Raw genomic sequence first — 14420 nt, forward strand, 5'->3', positions numbered from 1 at the left:
TCTACGCAATTGCAAAAATTGCGCTCATAACTGCGAAGATCATAGCTTCACTTGATTTCATATCCGCAGTTCATATATGATTCATTTCATATACCATTTCATCATTGATTCATTCCTCACAGGACCATTAGAACCCACAAATGACCAGCTCCCAACGTCAGTGGCTTCATAGCTCAGTTGGTTAGAGCGTCGCACCGGAATCGCAAGGTCGAGGGTTCAAACCCCGTTGAAGTCCTGAATTTTTCAGGCTTCTCTACGCAATTGCAAAAATTGCGCTCATAACTGCAAAGATCATAGCTTCACTTGATTTCATATCCGCAGTTCATATATGATTCATTTCATATACCATTTCATCATTAACACATCTCTTGCCGGTAAATCACAATGCAAAATTGCATCTTTTTCGTCCAAACTGCAACGTTAAGTTTATCTCCTTTGTTCAACTCTTTCAACGTATCACGTCTGTGGCCCGTAGTAATGAAGCGCTAATTAAATCAGGATATAAGCAAGCTTTGTAGTTCCATTCAGTAGTACTATAACCCATCGGTTTGGGCTTTAATATTTTCTGAAGAAAAAAGATCTTATCGGTCTCTTTAAAAGCAACCACAACATCTGTCGTGACACTACTTGAGAGTCGTTTTGAACCTTTAAGAAATTTGGAATATAATTATAGCTAATTGTATAACACAAATTGCAGTCACTCTTCCAGTCTATTTGCAAAGTGTCTGGATAAATTCACTTGCAAAAAACGCTTACCTGGCTTCACTTTTACAGACATGCCCCTTTCCTACAATCCCTTAAAAGTGAGGTAACATTAGAAACTTTAGCCCCAGCGATAAATTGGTCGCAAGTGCGTCGTTGTGAGTTAGATATACACAGGTCGATTAATATACCGTACGTGAAGAGGTCATTGTAGTTTGTTGGCTATGACTGACTTGGAATTCAGTTGTTTTCTCGTGCAGATTCGTCTCCTTGATATTGCAGAGAATGATTATGATAAAACTTGTATGAGAACCTCAATGGCATGATTTGTTTACTGAATATTTATTCATACCCAGTGCCCCAGTGTAAATGGCTCACGTATGTTGTAAATGATTGATAAGGACGTCCAAGACGGTCCGTTTTCGCCGCCAATCCGCTAAATTGCTGGAAGATTACTCACGGGCACTCTTTCCCTTTCTCTATCAGTATTTTCCTTTTGTTGCTTTCTCAAACAGCACAGATCCATGGTGGCATCCATACTGCATATATATCCAAAGATAGGACAGGGATGGAGTGGGTTATCCTTCCGGCAAAGACTACTGTTTTGGCAACTTGGGAAATAAAATATTTCAGCTTTCTTGGACCCCTTAAGGACTTGGGGGTTTTTTATCGCACCCGTAGCTGTAGATCACATGAAAAAGTAAGTCTTTATGGACTCACACTGAATTGCTGACCCTTAACTCTGGTTTCGGTAATAAGAAGCAACCTAGGCGGTAATCGCCCTGGAGGGCCATTATGCATGCTGTAGGTGATAAGGTAAGTCGTCACAAGGCCTAGTGCCCGCTCGTACCTGCTGGAGCTTAAATTGGTTACTGCTCTTCTTTCCTGGACAGGATAATAATCACTGGTGCCCATTTATACATCTGGGCGGAGAGAGGCACTGTTAAAGAAAATTGCCTTCCCAAGACGACATGTCAACGCCCTAGTAACTTGGGGCCCGTTTCTCGAAAGTCCCGAAAACTTTTCGGGCGCGAAAAGCCATTTGTGAAACTGCCAACCACTTGTTCTAGAAAGCCGATCTTTTAACGTGTTTTCAAGGTAACTAAAAGAAAAATGACTGTGAAGTTTGACGACTTAAGTCCTCTCCGTTCTTGAGATACAAAGGGAATTGTGACACCCGAAAATGGCCAAAAAAAAGAAACTGTCTGCTATCTATTAATTAAACTAATTAAATCTATTCAGTCTGTAAGCGAATTTGTTTCATTTGAGTCCATTTGAGTGCTTTTGAAAGGCAGAGTGGCGAAAGTCTGGATTTCACAATTTAGTCCCTTGGAAAATCAAAACCATGAGTATACGGTGCACCTTTTGGAAAGAAGTTGACATATGTGGGGCACGAGATAACAAGCCGTCAGAGCCTGCTGTGACTCTCCCATTAGCGACATTAGATCGAGATGTTACGCCCTGCTAGTCAAAGTGGGCGCTGCTGGTAATATAACTGACTGCGTCACACAGAGTTGACAATTTTACTGAATGGAAGTTAATTCTTAACCAAGCTGGCTTGTCTGGCGTCACAAAAGATGAATTAAAGACGATTTGTGATATGTCCACGTCACCGCCGAAAATTCACCCGTTTGCGTAAATATTCAGTAAACAAATCATGCCATTGAGGTTCTCATACAAGTTCTATCATAATCATTCTCTGCAATATCAAGGAGACGAATCTGCACGAGAAAACAACTGAATTCCAAGTCAGTCATAGCCAGCAAACTACAATGACCTCGTCACGTACGGTATATCAATCGACCTGTGTATATCTAACTCACAACGACGCACTTGCGACCAATTTATCGCTGGGGCTAAAGTTTCTAATGTTACCACAACTTTAAGGGATTGTAGGAAAGGGGCATGTCTGTAAAAGTGAAGCCAGGTAAGCGTTTTTTGTAAGTGAATTTATCCAGACACTTTGCAAATAGACTAGAAGAGTGACTGCTATTTGTGTTAGACTTAGCTTTAAATGTCTTTAAAGGTTCAAAACGATTCTCAAGTAGTGTCACGACAGATGTTGTGGTTGCATTTAAAGAGACCGATAAGATCTTTTTTCTTCAGAAAATATTAAAGCCCAAACAGGTGGGTTATAGTACTACTGAATGGAACTACAAAGCTTGCTTATATCCTGATTTAATTAGCGCTTCATTACTACGGGCCACAGACGTGATACGTTGAACGAGTTGAACAAAGGAGATAAACTTAACGTTGCAGTTTGGACGAAAAAGATGCAATTTTGCGTTGTGATTTACCGGCAAGAGATGTGTTGTTAGGTAAATAAAGAGTTTTCGCAGCGGCTCTATTGTCCGTAATTTTCAAGACTTCTTCCAAGAAATTTATAACCGCTGTCGGACCACTATCTGATCGGTCCTAAAACAATCACATAAAAATTTCTTATTAACGGCAAGTCTTTTCGGTGACAATTAACTTCAGAGTCTCTTTTAACCATAACTTGGAAGGAAAAAAGATAATCGAAATTAAATGGCTGATTTTTGCAGACACGCTTTGTTGAAACTCTAACCGGAAGTGGCCTGGTTAGCCATCTTCTCGTAAGTTTTTTTCTTAGTAAAAAGCCTCAACCTTAGTATTTTTTTCTTGATATTACTAAACAAAGGGCTGAACTTTGCAGGGATACTAAGACCTCAAGATATAAAACGTGGGCATGGAAAATATTTGGTCTGAAAAACATGCCATTTCCGGTTGCCTCCTATATGCTTCAAATATGACCAAGTTGTGATAACAGCCACAGGCTAGCGAAAAATTTCCATGAGCTAATGTTCTCACCCATAAAAGCCCAAGGATAGGGCTTTACAAAGATGGTTTTGTTTTTGCCTGAAATTAATTTCATGTTGGTAAAAAAGAGATTTAAAAAAGGCCAAAATTACACTGAAAATCAGCCTCTGGGGACCCCTGAGGGGCTGATATCCAGAACTCGGCTAAAAAAAAGTCGTTGAAGCTGAAACTTTGGCATATTACATAAGTCGACATAAGTACTTTGTGTACCAATTTTAAGCGAAATCGGCCGACCTTCATTTCCAAGTCTGCCCCGGTCTCTCAGGCAGAAGCTCTTAAGTGTAATATCAACATCAATGTCAGACATTTCTTGGTCCCTGTTTCAAAGACTCAACTCTGGCTCATCACAAACGTTATCAAATATTCTCTGTAATTCAAAAGAAACGAGAATCACTTCACGACTTTTACCGGGGCCACTTTTACCTTGGCAACCCATGTTTACACTAACCTGTGTAAGAGTCGTTTACATCAACAAGTTTGTCACGCGACATGAAAATCTATTTTGTCGCAAATATTCTTTAGAGAAAAAAAACGTCGAATGAATAATGTGAAAAGAGAAAATGTTAGGGAATTTCGCATTTTGAACAGTTGAGAAATTTCAAATCTCGCTAACGTAAATATTGTGTGACAAAGGTTATTTGAAACATTCTTTTTGGCGCATCATAAGTCAAAGCAGTGATAAACTTCCTTCTAATGAGTTTCGTGTAGCAAGTGCAAATTGTAAGGTATTGAAACGCACAAACAAAGGTTGGCGCATTCAAGTTCAATAAGTTAAGATTTTTGCTTTGTCGCAGTGTACACAGTGCAACAGTGACCAAGCTTTGTCATCGCTAGGATGAATACTGTAACAATATATTTTGCAATACACGGGCATCTTATTTCTTGATAACTAGCAAATATAGTTGCATTAAAACCATTCCGTTCCAAAACTAATGGAATTAATATCTAGATGGTTACAGTTGTTGCTTCCTACTTCAAATTTCTGACAACTTTGTAGAAATTTGGTTTAGTTTCGAGTGATAAGGCTCATAATAGAATATACGAAGTCACTCTCAAAATTAAAATGATTTCCGTTTGGATTTTTTTAAAAACTATAGTTAATCAATTTAGAAGATTTGAACAGTAATTGCTATGAAAACTTGTTTTAATAGCACAGGGTGCCCATGTTTTTAAAAATTGTAAACTATGACAAAATTAAAGTTACTTCTTTTGGATATTGTTAAGAATCAGTCTTTTGATTTAATTTGGATTTTATGCGACAAAGCATAGGCACCCTTGGCCAGTGTGATTATATTATCGAAATGATACACAGGCAGCCCAGCCAGATAACATATCAATTTTTTTTCTTTTAAAAATTGTAAATATATGCCTTAACTAATAAAAGCGCACGCTCATTGTGTTGTTTTGAAAAATGCCCACGCTCGATGTTCGGTAACACACGCGTACGTTACTGTGACATCTAACGCTTTTAACAAACGTCTTAAAAGCGCATGCATTTATAATTTTGCTCTTGTATACACTTTTGATTCATTTTTCACGGTAAAAAAAATATTGTTTAGAAAAATATGCAAAGTGACAGTTATCTGGTTGGGCTACCTGTGATGGGTAGTGACAATTTCTTGATGATAACACGTCATGTTGTGAACTAAAGGGACAATTCACATTCATTCACACTATGATTTGGGTGTACTGTAACATTTTGTTTCAGGTTTTATCCAAATATTTCCAAAATGTACCTGTTTATCCGCAATCCTTTGTTACTACAACATGTATTTTATTTAGTAATTATTTCACAGGTTTTTGCAAACGACTCTATCATAATCATAGCATTGTGAATAAAAATGCAATAAAAGGCATAAATATTCTTGGTCGAGAATGATATTAAGACACAACTATCCAAACAATTTTATTGTAACACAGTATTCCTCACAACAAAAATCGAAGCATATTGTTTAAATGTGAACAATGTTGAAAATAGAGCAAACAAAGTTCCAGAAGTTTTTATAACATGTTCTTTAACAGTATAGTCAAGTGTTGACATGATATCATAATTAAACCCAGATATCCAAAACATTAAAGTTTTCAGTGTTATACACAAGAGTATGATCCACAAGACCATAAAGCAACTCTATTCCTAAGACCGAGTGATCCATAGAGATTACACCAGGATACATCTTTTCGAGTAGAGGATGATCAATTTTGAAAACTACTTCCTGGTCATCCATCTTAATGACTATCTTCAAAACAACTTTTGTCTGACAGGACTCTGTCTTCATCATGTAGCCACAGTGTTCACAAATGATCGTATCTGTGCATGTTCCTTGGATTATACCTTTGCTACAATGGACACACTCTAAATACTTAGGTATCGTCTGTATGGAGTCAACCTCAGTTATCTTGAGGATTTGTTGGTAGATCACGTAACAGTTGATCGTCAATAGCTTGAATGGCTGTACGCATAGTGGTTGCAAGCTTCTTTCTCCCATCCCAGACTTTGACTTGAACATTGGCAAAGTTATAAACTTGGTCTATGCAAATGAAAAGAAATTATTTTAACACAGCATTTTTTGACATCCTCAATGTGAGATTCCCAAATATCTATGGAAATCCTCCCAGATCCATCGTCAAGAAACGCTTTCATAAGCTTGAGTATTTTGTGGGGACTTCCAACTATACGCTGGTCTTTCAAACCAAAATCTTGCCTTGAACTGTGACAACGTCCCATTCTGTGGAAGTATTGAGCACATCTAACACTTTGATATTTGCTGCTTGAGGTTCTGTAGGGGTTTGATGTTGAAAAGAATATTCACTCTGTTGTGGAGTACTAATGTTAGTCACTTCATTGATGATAATTTTATCATTCGCTTGAGTGTAGGTAAAGTAAGTGAGCTTAATAGGAACGTGTCTTTCTTGACTTTCAAGAAGTAGAGGTCTTTTATGGGGGCTATACAGCAGGGCCTCGATGTTCTTTGTTGCCGTTTGGAGTAAAAAGGTGCAGTAATCCAGAGTATTTCCCTCGTTTCTTCTGGGATGGGATATTTCATGGACATATCCGATGGTGGTTTCTTCAAGCACCGCGACTTTCGGCCCGAAAGTGTCTCCTGGTGCTTCCCATTTTTGTGTGGACAATGAACGTTTGATAGATGTCGAGAGATCTTTTTGGGCGATTCTGTCGAATTTTTGGAACTTCTGGAACGATCTGGCGTTGTACCTTTCTCATTAGGCATGGTAAACTGAACATGACGGACGTTGGTTGGTGAATGGCAGGTTAAGTTTTCTAACACGCTTTTATAGTAGAATTTAGGATCCTTAAATTTCATTGGTTTCTTTTTAAACTTACCTCTTACAAACAGGGTAGTCACCTGCAGGATCATTTTATTTCTGATTGGTTAAAAATTTGTAGAAAATATTGACCAATGATCCACTCAAAGCTCTAAGTAAAAGTACATAAAAAATTTGCCTCGCTGAAAGATTGTACTGTATATCCACATTTTTGCCCTTAATATAAATAGAAGCAGTGTGCTGTGTGTTTATTGTAAGCGAACTCTTTGTCTGAATGATTTCGATTGAATACCATGCACTATTTATGCTCTCAATTCGATCTCAGTTTTTGAATCCTATGTTTAGACACGTTGTTTCCTTGGTAAGTTTGGCATACAAATCATACAGATCACTGTAGTAACAGGCTGTTTGGAGGTGAATTCATGGCAGTGTTGATTATCAGGTAGTCACACAGCAGCAAGCGTCCTTACCGTGAAAGAAAAGGTATTTTGATCTCGAATGTTTTTATTAAATTTACTGTGTCAAGCATTTTTTCAGCAATAATCTTAAGTCATCGTGAATTTTTGAATGTTAATTTTGATTGCATCATGGTCAGAATAGTATACATTGACCAAGTCGTTTTGAAGTATTTTTAGGTTAGCAGATTTGACGGGTGTCTCGAAAACTCAGACCTCGAAAACTTAGACCCCAGACCCGAAAAACTCAGACCCTCTACACAGGAAACTTTTCAAGATTCCCAGTTGGGAATTACATGGGAAAAACCTGGGACAAGAAATTCCTTTTTTGGGTTAATTTTGGGAAGTAGCTGTCTCCTTGCATCCTATGAATGAGTTTTTATTGGGAAATACACTGTGCTTTCTCTTGTATCCCAATTTTGGGAAAATACTGTGAATATTAACCCATGTTATTCCTAAAATTGGGAAGAAAAAGGGAACATTTCCCCAAGTTATTCCCAGACTTGAGAATAAAATGGGAAGATTTTCCCAACCTATTCCCAGACTCAAGAATATATTGGAAAAATTTCCCAAGTTATTTCCAGACTTGAGAATAAAATGGGAACAGTTCCCCAAGTTTTTCCCAGACATAAAAACACAAAAGGAATATTTTCCCATGTTATTCCCAGTCTTGAGAATAAAATGGGAAAATGTCCCGAAGTTATTCCAAGTTGGGAATAAAAAGGGAACCTTTTCCCAAGTTATTCCCAGAAATGAAAAGAAAATGGGAATACTTTCCCAACAAGTTATTGCCACCTTGAAGAGCCACCTTGTGGAAATGCTGAATAAAGCCATTATTATTACTGCCAATATTGTGAAAAAGGGAAAATGTTGGGAAAATTGCTCCAAGTAATGATATGATACCCAAAATTATCAATAAAAAGTGAACATTTGCCCAAGTTCTTCCAAAAATTGTTAATAAAAAGGAAAAATTCCCCCAAAAATTAAGAATGACTTGTAGACAATATGAAGAGATATAGCCCATGTTATTCCAAAATTGCAATGGATTTATAACCCCAAATTAATGATTCCCAGCCTTTGCCTCAAAACACTCACTGGTGTATTCTAGTTTTGCATGGTAAGTCTAAAAAAATATCACCTCGTTGACATCTACACATGTATCCTTTACAAGTTTCAAATAACGTTATTAACTGCACAGTTTGCTCATTACAGTGTACATATGTACTCATTCATTTTACTTCAGGGTAATTCAGTACCATCAGTTTCCTGACGATACCTTTACAAAACAGTTTGTTTTGTAATTACAGTTTTACAGTAACAGGACCACACATTATTTCAAGAATCCCGAGTCCACATGCCAGGGCCACTCCATTGACCATCAGCAAGTCCAATCACAGACCTCCAAGACACCGTGTTTCTCGCACCTCTACCACGAGATTCACGGACAAAAACATTTTGACATTGATGACTCTCAATGAAAAAATACACATCAACTGTCTTGCTTAGATAATCTACATCTTGTACATGACCATAGCAGACATCGGTGGGACCTTCACCCTGAGTAAGCAACATATCACCCTTTTCAGCATGCACAGGCACAATAGGCACACATGAGAAATGATTCCATGGACGCATATAGTCCACAACAGTCATCAAATCATTACCACAGTCATATAACAGAACTTTTCTCAAGATGTTCTCTGCCAGAAAAAAAGTGACATCTCTTACTGGATTTTTTTGAACTTTGGAGAAACCAGTCCAGTAGTTGCAAGAAATTTGCCCAAATGCATCTCGGTGGAAGGAGTACAAGGAGTACTACTATTCTACATAAATCACTCCCACAGTTAACTGATAACATTGTTTCAATCTTAACCACAATCTCCTGACCATTGTTTGCAATTAAAACGTAATCACCACTACAACACATGGTACCATCATATCCCACATCATTCAAAAGCCATCTTTTTGAAAACAAAGCTGAGGATGACACCAGGTCAACTGGAACAGACAATGCACTTGCTATTTTCAACTGACTATCTCTTTGTAGGGGTCTGATGTTTGTTGCTGAGCCAATCAGGTAAGCCTGTCTTGGCGCTGAGTCTTGACAGGCAATCTTCTTTCCAGTCTCAACTGAATTTACAACACCCTGGGAAACAAAAAAATTGCAGCTGTATCAATGCCGTTTCACAACAACAAATAAGATTTTCATCCCATTGCATTTAATTGTAGAAACCAATATAATCAGTAAAGATAGGATATCACCCTGTTCTTATAAAAAAACAAAACAAAAACAAAACAAAACTATTTTGGAGCAGAAAGAGAAGTTCCCTATCTGCAGTAACTTCAACATTAAATAGAATTTGGAACCTTACTATTAGTGCATCCTTCAATCACTTTCAAGAGCTCTGCTCAACCTCTGCCTTTAATCATCATAGCTTACCTTTCAGAGTAACTGAATGTCAAGGAGTTCAAAAGTCAATTTTTGTTTAACCTAATTCTGAATTGTTTTGTACAGGGTATTATATTAAACCAGGAATTTGGCAACCAAATTCCATTTGATTCCCTACTCCAGGATTAAAATAAATTAGATGTAATAAATTCAATACAATCACTGAAAATCTCACCTGTTTAACATTGTGCTTCCCAAGCTCAGTGGCCACTTCCGTACCTCCAAGTGATTTCAGAAACTCTCTCCGTGCCTCTGAACTTGCAAACGTTCGTTCAATTCCTTTGCAGTTGTGTGACTTTTTAACATAGTGTTTGACAGCCCTTTCAAACACTGCACACCAATAATTGTCACAAGGGGAAAAATTAATAATGTCCTCGTGAATATGCAACAAATTATGCAAAGAAATGGTGCACATGTGCAGTCCTTGCACTTCTTCAACAAGTATGTTGAGTCTCTGTGCTATCTTGAAATGAACACTTGTCATTTCATCAGTCCAGCCCAGCCTGCCACTGTAAAAGTGCAATTCTGTCAGTCGCGACACAAGGGTTTGAATTTGGAACTCTTCATCATCCTGAAATTTGACTTCAAATATAGAATTTGTCATGGAAAAAGAAAATTTCTGAAGCCCTTCTGCTTTCCAATGACCAATCCCTTTGCATTCCTTGCCAACTGGTCTTGGAAGTCTCCCATCCTTTAATTCTTTGCTCCAAGGAAACTCTCTTATTTGCTTGTCAAGGTATTCTGTGTCCACCAATTCAAGTTCCAATAGTCTGGTCAGTTGGTTTTTAACAACATTTAAAGGAATAGTGTGATAAACATCATAAACCATGTCCCTTGTGACATCAAATTTATATAAAGGATACAAAACCTTGTGAAGCTGTGATATTCCAGTGAAACCAAGTTTTGATGACAATGCTTTTCTCACACTTGTTCTTGTCTCATTTTCAATGTCATACAGGTTTTCTAACTCTTTCTCAATTTGCCGTTTTTCCCACGGGTAGCGACCATGATATCTGTTGTTCCCATAAGAGTAGTGATTGTTAGATGAATTTTGTAGTTGTTGTCCATGTAGTTTCTCTCTTCTACATCCACATTTCCCTTGATTGAGAAACTTGCCGACTTCACACTGCCCTGGGTGGTCTCCTGTCCAACATAAAAGCAATAACCGGATAATTTCAGTTTCAGAAGAATGGAATTCATCACTTGTGAACTGTAGAGGATAAGGAATGTTATAACCCGAAATAAATCCATTACAAAGATCGTCCATTAGTGGTTTGAGAAAAGGATCTAAATACTCTGGTAAATCCTCAGGCAGGTCAGAACAAGGGAGAAACCCAACAACGTACACTTCACCAACATGACACCGATCAGTCTTTTTCATGTTAGCGATGGAAACTGGAACCACATCCTCTGAAACTTGTTCCAAATGGTTGCCACCCATCCCAGTGGCCTATGATGGCCAAGTTCAATGGGGAACCTCTTGCCATTTTCATAGAATGGTGGAAAGTTTCAAAGCATCCAGGGCATGTCACAATCTTCAAATTATCAATTCCCTCAGGGGAGGCAGTCAAATGATCCACAGAAATGATGGTACTACAATGAACACAGACAGTTGGAAGTGGCCAAATCTTGCTAGGGTCCCAAAACCATTGAAGATCTATCCACCGTTGACCATCCCAAAACTCTTGCTTCAGTGGCCAACTTTCCTCTCTACCAAGCCAGTGTTCTCTTTGGTTCCAATGAGAAAGCATTTTTGTGAACATTGGTTCAGTTTTGAACCAATTTTTAATCTTACTTTTCAATCCCAAATAGTAATATTTGAGATAGCCTTTATTCCACAGTGAGTACAACAAGCATCCTTGTTGTCCATGATGCTGAAATTTCCACTGTAAACAAATTTGGTATGTGTTTTACCATTTCTTTTAATTACCTTTTCGGTACGGCAGAAACATATGATATATTGCTTCACATCATCAAAACCTTCTTCCTTCATTAAAAGTTGAACATCATTCCAATTCTTGGGCCACATTGTACTCAAAACATCAAGGTCAACATTGTCATCAATTAAAGTGTACAACATTGTTTTTCCTTACCTCAGAATGTCATCAAAGGTTTTAACAGATGATCCACTTTCATCCATAATTTTCAGAGTGTCAAGAACTGCTGTTAGAATAACTTTTTTAAGAGGGTTGAGAGGTTCCATACCTTGACGTTCCGCAGGTTTAACAGCTTCAAGTTCTGGACAGATGGGATTAGCACTGTTTTCGTCTGATCCTTCGCTAAGACTGTCATCAAATTCATCTGTTCCTGGAGTTGAAGGACTTGCTGATGAGTTCGGCCTTGCAATTGATTCATGATCACTATCAATGTCTGCCAAGCTGTCCGAAGTGCTGTCACTTCCAACCACACTAGCAAGCAGGCAGTTTTCTCTCCAGTGCCGTAACTCGGTAGTTCTATCGGTCGCACTTCCCTGACACCAAAAACAAGGGCAGTGAACATGCCTGAATGTTCTTGCACTGCAATCACAAGCAGATATGTCTTCCCTCGACCAAGCTTTCACGCTCGAAGAGTCCGCCATTTTGTGTTGCAGGCACGGCTACTAAGCATTTGACCCATTCTCCTCAATCCAATCAGTTAGCCAATCAGAGAAGCTGTCTGTTAGCTACCAATCCAATAGCGCATTCTATGAAATTGCACCAAAAAGGCGGGAAACAACCAGAGATGAGGGGTAAAATTGGAAAGCAAGCTTAGATTTATTCCTTTTTGGTGGTGGCTGTAAGTAAGTCCAGACGGTTACCTTTTGAGCTGTTGTTCATATATTCATTGATGGAAAATTCAGTTTTAAAAGTTGTTGAGAATGTCAGAGTCTTCAGAAGTACACGAGTTACAGGAGAAAGACGTTATCATCGACCGCGTTAGAAAGCTCTTCGATGATGATGATTTTGCCCAGAAGTTTCAAGGTAAGCTTATAAAGAAACTCCCAGAAAGTGGTTTAAGCGGCCCTGTTCGAAAAAGGTTAAAGATTTAAGTCACTTCTGGATACACACATACTTCTGACCCGCTCGATCTGTGCCTTCTTTCACCTCGTACGTTTTAATTTTTCTTACGATTCATATCTTAGTTTTGCAGAACACCGAATGGCTGCCGAACTCCGAATGTCTCTTTGTGCTGTAAGATTTAAAAAATATATAGAAAAAACAGTCATAAAAAATCCCAGTCGTAAGCTGCCTAATTGTGTGTGAATGACAAAATTTTCCATGCCTACTTTATCCCCCCACCCAACTGCCTTCACATTGAGACATGCAGTATTTGAATATGAGTTAGGGTTGCAAGGTTTTCCTTGTTTGTTTCACGCCTAGATGAGGAAATAACACACTTCTCAGCAATTGCGGATCTTCTTAAAAGAGAAGCGGATGCAAGCATTTTCAGAAACCTTGGACTAAAATATGGATTAGCTGTGCGATTTAAGACAGAGTTCTCAGACACAAGTCAAGTTCGTGAACTCAGTTCCAGTCCACGGCTTAAACCAACAATGGGTGAAAAGTCTGGTTTTAACCCAGAAATGAAAAGACTATATCTGTCAAAGTATGTTGATCTTTTATCAATACTCTATGGTAGCTAACACTTAACACTTCATAGAATCACTATTTCTTATTGAATGTAATTTGTCACAAATAGACCAACTGGTCTGTATTGGTTGTAGGGTGGTGTTTATTTGCATTTACAGTGTAACGCTTTTTGGACGTGTAGAGCCAAGACCAGTATTGAAAAAGGAGATTTAAGATGTGAAAAAAATATTAAGTATAAATTGATTTCAGGAATACTCTTGTCAAATGCAATATGGTATATGTATAAAACAGGAGACCCTCTTCAGGCTTATAAGAACTAATAATATTATTCCTAGATACTGAGATTTTCAATTGGAGGAGCAGAGGTTTAATGAGGTGGTCAAATAGTGAAAAACGGATCTCTCTGTGGTTAATATGTGATCAGTAACTTTAAAACGTTTGTCACATAGACGTAAAAAAGTTGGCTTGCTAGCAACTCAAAAATGGGGAGCAGGAAACTTTCCCAAGTTTAACACTCCTGAAATGAAGACTCAGTTGAAGAAGTTTGCATCAGATATTGAAGAAGAATGCTCAATTCCAGAAATTGGATTCACTTCTGATGCAATATGTCAACATATACAAGATTACTTCAACGAACAACGCCGTTACAAAAAACGTAATGGACAGCAGGTGTGGTAATCACATTTCTTTTATTTGTATAATGAATCTTTTGAAGAGAAAAAGTGAAATTTAGAATTCACCACAATTTTCTTAGGCATAATTGCAGAGAATTACCTGCCCCCACAAAAAACTGCATCCAGATGCAAACCTTACATGCACATCAATCATCTGCTGTCTATTGTCCGAGTTGCCCTACCTTGTTGTTGTTCATACGTTTTGTATAGTGGCAGTTCCGAGGTGTATATTTGCATCTGGGGAATTAACTGATAATCATCTCTGATTAGAATTTAAAGCATGGACAAGTTTCTGATGCTGAAAGTTCAAAGCCTGGGAGTGCAAAGCCTGCAGATGAATGGTCAAAGGTTATATATTTTTCTGCTTTCTTTCATTTTTATTTACTCCATTTAATTTAAGGCAACTTGTCCTCAAGCCAGGTTCACTTAGTTATGGAAAATTTTGAAGTTG

General features: G+C 38.0%; 1 pseudogene; it reads right to left on the reverse strand.

Moving 5' to 3' along the window:
• Window positions 1–8612: 8612 nt before the first annotated feature.
• On the reverse strand, window positions 8613–12304 carry LOC138036358 (uncharacterized; annotated as a pseudogene).
• Window positions 12305–14420: the final 2116 nt, after the last annotated feature.

Source organism: Montipora capricornis, unplaced genomic scaffold, assembly GCF_036669925.1.
Source record: "Montipora capricornis isolate CH-2021 unplaced genomic scaffold, ASM3666992v2 scaffold_479, whole genome shotgun sequence".
In the NCBI taxonomy this organism is placed as follows: domain Eukaryota; kingdom Metazoa; phylum Cnidaria; class Anthozoa; order Scleractinia; family Acroporidae; genus Montipora; species Montipora capricornis.